Raw genomic sequence first — 12433 nt, forward strand, 5'->3', positions numbered from 1 at the left:
ATGCTGTTGTTATATCAACCAGCTGCCATTGGCGGTCCCACGCAGCGTGATAAATGGGCTCATACTTGGCAGGGAAGCCGGCTGGCTTGCACTGCCCAGATCTTCAGGGGAAGAGAAGAGAGCTTGTGAACAAGTTCATCCACACCCAAGCATCGGTGGCTTTGGAGAACATCAGCCAGCCAGCACATTCTCAGCATGCTGTAGCGTGGATGCTAGTGAGCATCAGGGTCAGGGGGTGGTTGGGTGCCACCAGCACCCCAAGCCTACCCACGTGGTTTGCCCTTGAAGGCAGCAAGACATTTCAAGGGAAAAGGCTTCACGGTGACCTTCTTGCAACAGGACAAGAGGTAATGGGATGAAGCTGGAACACAGAAAGTTCCATTTAAATATAAGAAAAAACTCTTTCACTGTTGAGGTGATGGAGCCCTGGCACAGGCTGCCCAGGGAGGGTGTGGAGGCTCCTTCCTTGGAGGTCTTCAAGATCCACCTGGACGTGTTCCTATGCAACCTGATCTAGGTGACCCTGCTTCTGCAGGGGAGTTGGACTGGATGATCTCTCAAGGTTTCTTTCAACTCCTACCATTCTGTGATTCGATGATTCTCCTTTCACCCATTGCAAAGCCAACATCCTGTTCAGCTCAGATAAAATCAGGGAGCTAAAAAAAGAAGCAAAGGAGCTGAAATAGGTGAAAGCCCTGGGTGTGTGCCAAGAGTTTCCCTTCATCTGATGCAGGTGAATAAAAGATACTGAGAAACCACGCTGGCCCTTTCAACCACATCCATGCTGGCTACATGCCTGCTGGAGCCACTGCCTCCTTGACCTCTGGCAGTGAGTGAGGGCTGAAAACCCCAGTGGGCAGCTTTGCTCAAAAATAAGCATCGTAAGCACACTGGCTGTGACATCTTTGTTGTGCAGAGAATATAGGTGGGGACTCCCCTGCTACAGTGCCAGCAGTTCTGCAGGATAACATGCTGATGTCTGCAGCCTGGAGGAGCTGGGGTGCTGATTCTCTCCATTTGAAGAAGTCAAATTTCTGTTGCAAAAGTGACTTTAAATAGCAAAAGCCTTGCAGCAGCCTTGCGCCCTGACCTAGGGGAGACCTTACACACACATGTTGGCAAGGCAGTGTTTTCAGACAGGTGAACAACCACCTTTCCCTTCCGTTTGAGGTAGCCTTCCTTAATAAAATACTGAGTTTATCTCTATTCAGGGAGCTACTTAGATCTTTTGCTTTGTCCATGAAGTGAACATGAAGCATTTTTTGGTGTGTTGAAAGAAAACACGCCAAGACTTGAGAGCAGAAGCAGCAACTCAGCCTCTTTCCCACTGCTTAACTGTGGCCAAACGCCACGGTGATGGTGTGCTTTTAAAATACAGAGGACAATTATTGTGACCTTCTGCCCATATTAAACACAGAGGACTGTTGTTGCTCCCTTATGCCCACACCAATGTTTGCCAGCCTTACAAGCCAGCCCTTCCCAGGAGGCAAGGGAAGGGCAAAGCCTGCAGCAGTTGATTTGCTTGGCTTCGCTGGTGTATTTTTTTATCTGCTGCTGTACAGATTGTGTTTTGTTTTCATTCTGCTGTCAGAATCAAGGCAAATTAATTACATTTAAAAGAGACAGGAATATTGCTGACATCTGCTAAAACAGAGCTGGTCTTTTCTCTCAAGCACATCGCCCTCACTGGTCGCAGGGCTGCTGGCATGCCAAGGGGATGAAGCTGCCAATAGCCCAAGTGACTAATATTTTGTCACAAAGCACAATTAGGGAGAGAGTGGGTTGGGATGGAGGCAAGAGGAAGCAAAGCTGTATGGGCCTGAAATGCCAGGAGCACTGAACGATGGCTAGGACAGGTGAAGAAGGGCTTTTCTCACTAAGGACCGCTAAAAGAGATGGGAGGCACCTGTCCCTTCACTTCAGAGTCCAGAAGAAGAAATCTACCTGTTTGCACCTATAACCCATCTACTCTGTGAGGCCACTGGTGGACTTGCTCACCTGTCCTGTCAAGTTCCACCATTAACTGGTGGTGACAACTCCGATGGCGTGCCCCTCGGGTTGGCTGCCACCCCTGGAAGGGCCAAACTCACCCAGGGCACCAAGGAAGCAGCCAGCTGGTGAGAAATGCCACAGGCAAGGGGCAAGTGGCTGTCAAAGGAGAGAGCAATTTGCAGTGACTGAGCAGGCAGTAACAAGTCTGCCAGGAGCAGAGGCAGGCAGGTTTTCTGTCTCAGTTGGGTTTGCATGGGTGTGAGCACATGAGGACATTGCCTCCCCTTCAGCTACCTGAAAGAGAGTTGTTGGGAGGTGGAGGTCAGCCTCTTCTCTCCAGTATTGAATGATAGGACAAGAGGAAATGGACTCGAGTTGCTCCAGGGGAGGTTTAGGTTGGATATCAGAAGGAACTTTGTCATTGAGAGGGTTGTCAGTCACTGGCACAGGCTGCCCAGGGAGGTGGTGGAGTCTCCATCCCTGGAGATATCTAAAAAGCTATGTAAAGATGAGGTGCTGAGGGACATGGTTTAGTGGTGGAGGTGGCAGTGGAAGGTGAGTAGTTGGACTCAATTTTAACGGTCTTTTCCAACCAAAATAATTCTATGATTCTATAGATACTGTAAGTCAGACACTAAAAAACATCAGCAAGGGCAGAGAGGGGGCAGATGAGACCTGTTCATCAGCTGGTGTGAGTGCACAGAATCCAGCCTGAACTCATTCACTGGGCCGTAGGCTCTTGCCTTGGACAAAGCAGCACAGGACACTCCACTGCTGGGCACACCTGGCCAAAGTCACCTCCTGACTCATCCTGTTTGGCTTATGAGAGACCCACCTGCAATGCTGAGACTCCCCTGAAGGCTGTGATAGAATGGGCTGCCCAGATGGGTTGTGGAGGGTCCTCTGGAGACATTCAAAACCCACATGGACAAGTTCCTGTGTGACCTACTCTAGGTGGTCTTACTCTGGCAGGGGGGTTGGACTAGATGATCTTTCAAGTTCCCTTCCAACCATAAAGATTCTGTGATAGCCACAAGAAAAATGCATCTTTTTAGCTCCCGTGCTAATTTTCTGCCAGGTCCACTATGAAAAAGGATGAGGGGAAAGATTACTCATTCTCTATAAAATTACTAATTCTCTCCTGAGGAGAATTAGTTCAGCCAGTTGACTCTCCCTAACTTCTCATCCTTATGAGAGGATGCCCTGCTCTTGCACAAATAACTCCAGCCATTGAGAAAGAAACTATTTTTCCTCTATGCACATCTTCTCCTTTTCTACCCAGTAATGGTCCTTGCAAAGTGACACACAGGAAACTAAACACAGGAACTTCACATTTGCTTTCCAACAGAAGGAGTTTAAAGGTTAAGGTTCCCACCTACTATCATGACAAAGAGGGGTTTGTACAGTGAAGGTAGAAAGAGGAAAGGAGGCCCTTTCTTCCTTTGCTTGTTTGCACCTTCTTAAACAAGCAACATTAAAGAGCAGAACTATATAATGACTCCATAGTGACTGTCCTCATTCCTGCCAGATCTTTTCTCAGTAAGAGAGCTCATAAGAAGAGCTCTCATGTCTTCTGCATAACCAGCACACCAAACTCACATTTCCAAGGACTCCTCTACTGAAAGCAATCCCAACTGTGTTCAAACTGTACTTGTGTTTCTTGCATTTTCAACTTATATTCTACAGTAGTGATCTCTGCCAGGATGGACAGAAAGCATAAACTCACTGTAAGGCACAGCATCACACAGGAGATGATCAGCCTGAGACCAGGAGGAAGGCAGCTTTAGTAGTCCCTGCAATTTTAGGCTTCTCTCATCAGTTTACTTGCACAACAGGGCAGGAATAAATAATTACCAGTTGTAATAGTGCTGGTACAGCATAGACTCCTGTCCCGAAGCAGCTGACTGCATCAAACAACTCAGCCCGGCTCATCAAAGCAGCCGTCACAGGGGGAATTCCTGGGCTTATGACATCTTTGGGCACAGTTGTTGAGGTCTGGGAGGTCTGCTAAAGGTCCCCCACCAGTTGACAGGGCCCAGCACACTCCCTCAGCCACAGGTTGCATCACAACCAAGAGAAGAAAATATGTTAAACCACTATCCCAGGTTATTCAAAGCCTCTCCTGGTGGTAACACTGGGCTTTCTAAGCACATCTGCCTGGGTTCACATCTCTCACTACGTGCTCAGTCAATGAGGGGATTTTCTGCAGCTGCATCTAGCAATCTATTGTAAGTGAGCTGGAATTCCTGCTTCATCTTATCAACAGTACCACCAGGCTAGACAGGGTGATGAAAGCATACCTGCTCTATAGGCCTTCAGAGACAGACCTTGTCTGCTGCAAGCTGCCCTGAGCTTGATTTGGCCACATCTCTGCAAGCCAATAGTATTGTGTCTGCAGTGATTGCACCAAAAGTCAACATTGAACCCACTGTCCTGGTTTTCACTGGCACAGTGTTAATGTTCTTCCTAGTAGCTGCTATGGGGCTGTGTGCTGACAAGGCTGTTGATAACACAGGGATGTTTTGGTTCTTGCTGAGCAGTGCTTGCACAGCATCAAGGCTGTTGCTGTTTCTCATCCTTCCCTGCCAGTGAGTGGGTCAGGGGATGCACATAAAGCTGGGAGGGAATAGGGCCAGGACAGCTGACCTGAACTAGCCACAGGGCTATTCCATACCATAGAACATCATGCTCAGTATATAAACCGAGGGGAGTTGGCGGGGAAGGGAGAATTGCTGCTCGGGCATTGGTCGGAGGCTGGTGAGGGACTGTACTGTGTATCACTTGTCTTTTCTTGGGTTTTATTTCTCTTAATTATCATTATTATACATTATTCTTCTTACTGTTATTCTAGTTTAGTTGTTATACTTGTCCTTAGCCCACAAGTTTTGATTTTCCTTTCCGATTCCCCTCCCGTCCTATGGGAGCTGTGGGGAGGGGGAGTGAGTGAGCTGCTATGTGGGGCTGCATTGCCCCCTGGGCTCGAACCACAACACTGTCTTACTTTTCAAGCTCAGAAGCAGGTCACAGTCACATGGCATTTGCATTGACCTCCAAAGCACTGAACACAGAAATTACTTTTTATAAAGGCCTCTCCTCTTGGGAAGTGTGGTCAGGTGTTATCCCTATTTCACTTACCCAGAGACAGACAAAAGGATCTGGAACCAAACTAAGACAGAGGATGGCAGGGTCCCTGCTGTTGAGCTCAGCCTCCAGACTTTCTTGAATAGCTGCTTAGGATCAATTCACATTGACCAAATGACACTATAAGCCCTGTGCTCTGTTGTGTATCATATGATAGAGCCAGTTGGATGTTGGGCAATGCATGAACCATGCAGATACTGGTCATTTAATTAGACCCATCATCCTCACACCATAAGCCACAGCTCTTCCTCTGGTTATATACTGGCCAAGGAGCTTGGGAGTCACCCAGCCAAAAGGGCGGCAGGGAGGAAACAGGAGAGATCAATTCATCCGCTCTGTACCTGAGAGATGCCTGGGAAGGAGAGGAGCTGGGAGGAAGCCCCAGGCAGAAGTTGCTGTGGTGTGTCACAGACAGCCCTTTGAACATGGCTGGTGCCTCTGCTCTTGAGGCCACCTGGCCCAGGAGGGTCTGGGAAGGCTGTGCCATGGTGCTGCTGCTGCCACCTCTTACCAAGGGCAGTCGAGGCGTGATGTTGGAAAGCTGAGCTTCATGCTCAGACATCACGGTAGACATCATGTTAGCCACTCAAGTAGCTAGGAAGAGAGAGTCAAGATTCAGTGCTGCAAAGAGGCCTTTTGACAAGCATGTCTGTCTTTGCCTGATGTGCCTCAGCAGGAAAAACTACATCACTTTTCCCTTCCTTTGCCTACCTGAACTGCACACTTCTTTCCACCAGCAGCAAGTGACAGAGCATTAAGGTCTCTCAGGACAGAATAAAGGAGTTCATGGTCATTGTGCTGTCCGGTTAAAAGATGATTTTGACTCCTCCCAATTTATTTCAGTGTACACAGTACTAGATAACTGCCCTGTGGCAATGTTAGGTTAGCTACTGTAAAGCAACTGGGCTGAACAGGAGAGGTGGCTGCCTGGGGCACTTCTCGTGTTAAGAAAACAGACTCTTTGCAACAACAACAAGTCTGTGTCTTCACTTGTTGCTTCAAATGAAGGAAGTCCACAACTACGACCATCCTATGACTGTAACCACTCCACAAACAGCACAGGCTTATTACAACTGAGAAAGCATGTTTGCAGAGCTATCAGGCCACATTCTTTCATTCACCTGTGACTTTCTAATGCAATTACAAAGCAAACTCCTCAGAAAAAAAAAGGAGCATATTTAGGCAGGATGAGAGCTGTAGTGAAGTTGTAGATGGGCAGAGGAAGGGTGGCTCAGGCTCTGTCAGAAGAGACTTAATTGTACAAAGCAGAGACTGCAATCAAGACTGTTGGTTGCACTGCGAAATTATTTGGTGATATCTTTAAGCCAAGAGCTAATAAGAAACCTGCCCAAAATGCAAACAACATCTGCTTTTGCCAGCCCAACTAATTTGCTCTGACTTGCAAAATCATGCCAAATCTGCAAAATAAAGGTTACACTGCAACAGCCTAGCAGGTTTTGGTGGTGGCAGCAGCAATACAAAAATATCATCCCACCACATCCCTGAGGTGTCCTGAATTCAGACATAACTTTTTTCCACCATGGCTTTACAAATGCTTCCTTTGGCAACTTCATTTTTCCATTCCATATAACTCCATGGATTTCACTCTCACCTCTGAAATGTCTTGCACCAAAACATGCCACTTGGCTATTTATTTTTCTTCACATCAAACAGTCCCTCACTTGATTTGACATATACTTACCCAACTAGAGCATTTTTTCCCCAGCTGCATTCCATGCAATAGGCAGCACATTCCAATTCATTAACATCCTCACACGGCATAAAACATGAATTTTGCCCTTATTAAAACAAAAGCTTTAAGTTCATCTAGGGTTTTATTCACTAGAATGCTCCCATGATACTGAGGAAGAAATTTAACTCCACCAACTTGTATGAGCAGCATGCGATGCAGACATCATAGTCCAAAAGTGAGCATCCACCCTCAGCAAGGAAGGGGAGACAGTTTTCTACACAGAATAACACCGGTCCTTATCTTCATTTCCAGCTCCTGGCGTGCCCTTCCTCCGGGCTAAGGTTCAAAAGTCTTCAAGCTGTAATAGGATTTCTTTTGCATCACGTAAAAGTCGCGCTGCTTCAGCTCCTGCCCTGCATGGCCCCCGACAGCAGGAGGGAAGCGGGGCTCTGCTGCCGCCTGCTGGTGTCTGCTCTCTGCCAGGCACCAAAAATCACCAAAACACAGGAGACACTCAAAATACTAATAATACACGCACTCTGGCTTCTCAGATCGAGCCCCCTCTAACTCAGCAATAATAACACAGACTCCTCACGGAGAAGAGGTGCATGACCAGGTTGCTGAGCTTAAGGGCGCTGAGCTTCACAAATTAATAATGGTTTAGGCTTGGCTGTGAAAGCTCTTGGTATGCAGGAGCAGTTAAAATCTTGCAGATGAGAGCTATGGGGTCTCTGTAATCAGTTTTCATCTTTAAAAGGTCAGACAAACATCCAGCTTCTCCAAGGTGGAGCTGACATGCCACTCTGTTACAAAAAAGGCTTCCATGAAGGTTTCTCTTTCAGCACTAAAGCTTAGACATATTTGCTTTAGAGAAAAGCAAGGAGAGAATAAGAACTACTCCTTTCTCTGTTTCTTTGCCCTCTTTCCTGCTTATGAGGAAAGGAGACAATTTTCCCACTTTATCCTCTGAGACTAAGCACAGTATTTCAATTTTCTTGGAGCCTTCTGTTTTATTCTGGTAAATACTTTTGAAAGTCTCCAACTTGTGTATTTCAACACGCTACGGAATGAATGAAAAGGCAAGAGGGAGGATAAGTGGCTGTCTTCTCGTATGAAACAAAAAACACATAAAACCTTCACAGATCGTCTGTTGTAATCTGGGGAGTCTCAAAACCGTGCTGTCAAAGCTTTTTTTGATTCACAGCCACAAGGTAAGCCCAGAAGAAATAATAGAGAAGAAAGGAAGATGTTTCTTCTGTATGCAACGGGTGACTCCGAGGCTTAGGACGTGCTTGCGCAAGGAAAGATGATGAAAAAAACTCCATCAAATTAAGTTTTCCACATCAGCATTCAGGAAAGGCAGCACTTCATAAAACCTTCCCATCAGCAAGTCACCACAGAACATCAAGGACATTAAAAGAGCCACAAACTTCCTAACAGGACAAGGGAGTTCTTCTTGTTGTTTGAAACAGCAACTCTGGACCTCTGGACGTGCCACCGCTCAGCTAACAGGACATTCAGACCCTATCACGTCTCTAATGCACCCAGACATGCTGAAATGTTCTATCACAGATGAAGATCAGAAAGGGCAGGCTGAGAATCATCAAGCGACAATTTTCAGTAAGGAAGCCACAGCTATGCCTGCCAAAAGCTGGTCAGCATTTGACTCTAATTCCAAATAAATCCTATTGGGAAAACCTCCCCCCAAAAAAACCCCAGTGTCCTCCCTGTCTGGATGTAAGCCTACAGAAGAGATTAGCTGTTCCTAAGAATAAGACCAATGCGTGCTTGTGACGACAGATGGAAAACAAGCACTAACGATCACGATTCAGCGCGAGCCGAGTACTGGGTGAAGTCAGAAAACGTGTTTTCCTATGGATAAACCGGGGCTGACTCCACCGAGCTGAGGCTGGTAGGGTTTGATCCCACCCTTCTGCACAGATGCCCCTGAGCACAGCACATGTGTATCCAGCTGGTGTTCAGCATTAAAGCTACAAATATACCATCATGAAGAGGATTTCCCTGTTGTTAAAATCTGTTCCTCTGAGGTGCCATTCCCAATGTGACCAGTAACTGTGTGCCTTTTAATTTCTGACTCCGTTCCAACCTAGTGTATCTGCACGGTTAGGAGACCTCCTAAACGCCTCAATGCAATTTTGGCAGCCAAAATACGAGTCAAAATACCAGCAACCTGGACATATCTGTAATTTTCTCCAGCTGCTTTGCAAAAGCAAAAGCAAAGCACTGTGAAATGGGGTATTCTGACAGAAAAAAAACCCAAGCCAACTCATCCAGACCATTCCAGCTCCAAAAGGATAAATATCCAGCTTCTCAGCCAATGATTGTAAAAAGACTCTGGTCAGCAACTGCACAGCTCATTGCTGGTGCAACAGCACCCCCGTGAGACAGGTCCCTCTGCGCAAACACTACACCAGGATCTGGTCACCTGGTGGAGATGCGCATCTATGAACGTCTCTCAGGTAAGTTTTTGCCATTGCTATCACTTGTACATCTCCATTGCTGCCAGCTATGAGAGCAGACTCTTGTCTCGCTGAGCTTTCAGATCTGGACCACCATCAAATTCTAGCCTATCCCTCTCCTCCATCTGCACTCGCTGCACTGGTACCTCCCCGAGTGCAGAGGGCACAGAAACAAATCCGTGTTTGTGCAAAGCTTCTGCCCCTTACCTGGAAGTGGCTGTGCTGTCTTCCCGCTTGTTTTCACAAACTCACTACATTGCTATGAACAGCAGAGAAAACTGTTGTTAGCCAAACAGAAAGATGGACAGATCTCCCTTTAGTTACCATTTTCCAGAAAGTTCTGGAGTCCGTTTCTTTCACAGACCAAAGGAAGAACAGAGAGGTTAAAATAATGCTGTAACAGGCAGCTCATTGCATGCTGTAGCACTAGTTCAAAACAAGCCCTTTTGCCCTTGTTTACTGAATCCTAAAGCTAATCTATTTTATCTAGTGCTATCCAAACCTGAAAGTTATGAAGCCAGTTATATCCTGGTGTTACACAGTACTAAAGTTTCACACTGAGTCTTCACGAAGAGCGCCGTACAGACTGTGTGGTTGTGTGCTGACTTACCTGTGCAAATGGACCTGACCTCCCTCCATACCATGAAAACTTGCTGTGATGAGGTCTCTACAGCCTACACCATTGCAGGAGGAGGATGCCCTAAAAAGCAAGCAAGGTTTCTGCTGCAGGGGGTATCAACTGCTAGAGGCAAAAAGGTCTGCTATGCAGAGAGGTCTGTTGTCTTCTCCCCCTCTGCCCCATGTGAAGCAGCCTTTGCAGGCACAGAATCCAGCCTTTCAGATTAGGTGATTAAACAATTACAAGAAAACAAATGGTTTGGATATCCCACCTCCCCATCTAACATTGTTTTGAATCATGTTGGTTTAAAAACAAACAAAAGGCTATAAACTCCAACAACGTACATAAGGTAAAACGTGTGGCAACAACCACATTTTTCAATAGACCTCTGTGTAAGAATATCCCTATCTTGAAGGTTTACCTGCTCTGGGTTTTTTTTTCTCTGCATGGATTGTGTTTGCCTGCCTTTGCTACAAAATACCAGCAAGGCATAGGGTCAGCACTTGCTTTTTCCTTCCTCAGCAGATGAGCACAAAGATGCATAATGAAAGGATTCATCTGTACGAGAAGCTTTGCCATGTAGAACATTCAATTCCTCTTGGACAGACTGCAGGTAAATCTTGTTTTTCCTCCCACACAGGGTAGGTGCCAGCTTTCAGTAACTTGCTTCAGCAAAGGCAAACTGTACAATGGAGTGATTCTTCCAAAGCAGCTCTGGCAACAGATAGATATTGCTCTTTAGCAGCGTTCAGAAATTCAACAGCACCCTTCGGGACAGAGAGTACATGTTATACCCTATCAGCTCTCAACCTCTAACTCAAGGCTGAGTAACATTAAAACAAGCTAAAATGTGTTAAGCACTGCCCTCCTATACAGGCAAACAATCTATAATCAGAAGAGGTACAGGCTAGAATAGGAGAATTAATCTCAAATATCACAGACACTTGAGAAGCCACTTGCTTCATGATCTCTAAGGTTTCCTACTTTCAGTCAGCATGAGGTGGAAGAAGAGAAAGGACAGTTTAAATCTTCTAAACTGAGCCAAGGACAGAATTATCCATGATGGAACTTGGCTAAGACAGATGATCCTCTCTGCTGCTGCCTTTCAGAATCATTTCTCCTTTTTTCTTCACTCAAAAGTAGCATGAAAAATAGGCCTGTTTTTCACTTCAAGATGAAAATATTTTCTATTGGGTTCTGTGGAAGTGACACCATTTTTCTGGCTGGTACATGCAGTTACATACTGACCACACAGCGGAAACACTGGCACCTGGAATCGGTTGAGCCTTTCTTTGCCAGTACTTGCATGTATAGCTGCTTGTGCCACATCACTGTGTGTCAACCTCCAGCCTCAAATGCCAAAACCATGTTGATCAGAAGTCCCTTTTGTCTAAAAGAACACCTATGTTTTGTGCTGTTTGTCACAGAAATGTGTCATTAGTTCTACACTTTCAGGGAGGGTGTGGAGTCTCCTCTGGAGGTTTCAAAACCCACCTGGATGCGTTCCTGTGTAATCTGATCTAGGCGAATCTGCTTTAGCAGAGGAGTTGGACTGGATGATCTTCATAAGTCCCTTCCAACCCTACCATTCTGTGATTCAGTGAAATGACCTAACTACAGCGCCAGATTAGCTGAATCATGTCTTTACAGCACCTCAAGAAGAGTGTGGGCAGCAGGTCAAGGGAGGTTCTTCTCCCTCCCTACTCTGCCCTGGTGAGGCCTCATCTGGAGTCCTGTGTCCAGATCTCGGCTCCTCAGCTCAAGAGGGACAGGGAACTGCTGGAGAGTCCAGCGCAGGGCCACCAAGATGATCAGGGGACTGGAACATCTTCCATGTGAGGAAAGGCTGCAGGACCTGGGGCTGTTTAGTCTGGAGAAGAGGAGACTGAGGGGAGATCTTATTAACATTTATAAATATCTAAAGGGTGGGTGTCAGGAGGTTGGGACATCCCTTTTTTCTATAGTAGCTAGCAACAGGACAAGGGGTAATGGGATGAAGCTGGAACACAAAAAGTTCCATTTAAACATAGGAAGGAACTATTTCACTGTTGAGATGAGGGAGCCCTGGCACAGGCTGCCCAGGGAGGGTGTGGAGTCTCCTTCCTTGGAGGTCTTCAAGACCCGCCTGGACACAATCCTGTGTGACCTGATCTAGGTGGACCTGCTTCTGCAGGGGGGTTGGACTAGATGATCTCTAAAGGTCCCTTCCAACCCCTCCCATTCTGTGATTCCTGAAGCTATACATTTGCTTGTGAGGGAAAAAAATTAAAAGTTATGTAAATATATTTTGAAATAAAGTAAAACCACTCTAATTTGGTTTTATTTCTGGTTCTACCATGAGTGACTTAAAACTTAAGTACCAAGATTAGAAAAACTGTCTTTCACAGTTTGATAAATTATGCTTTTTTAAACTCAAAGATACACACATACACACACCACTGAAGCCTGAAATAATTTTAACAATTCTAACAGAAATGTCAGTTCAAACTACACCTGAAAAAGCTGAAG

The sequence above is a fragment of the Colius striatus genome, chromosome 1 (genome assembly GCF_028858725.1).
Source record: "Colius striatus isolate bColStr4 chromosome 1, bColStr4.1.hap1, whole genome shotgun sequence".
NCBI lineage: Eukaryota > Metazoa > Chordata > Aves > Coliiformes > Coliidae > Colius > Colius striatus.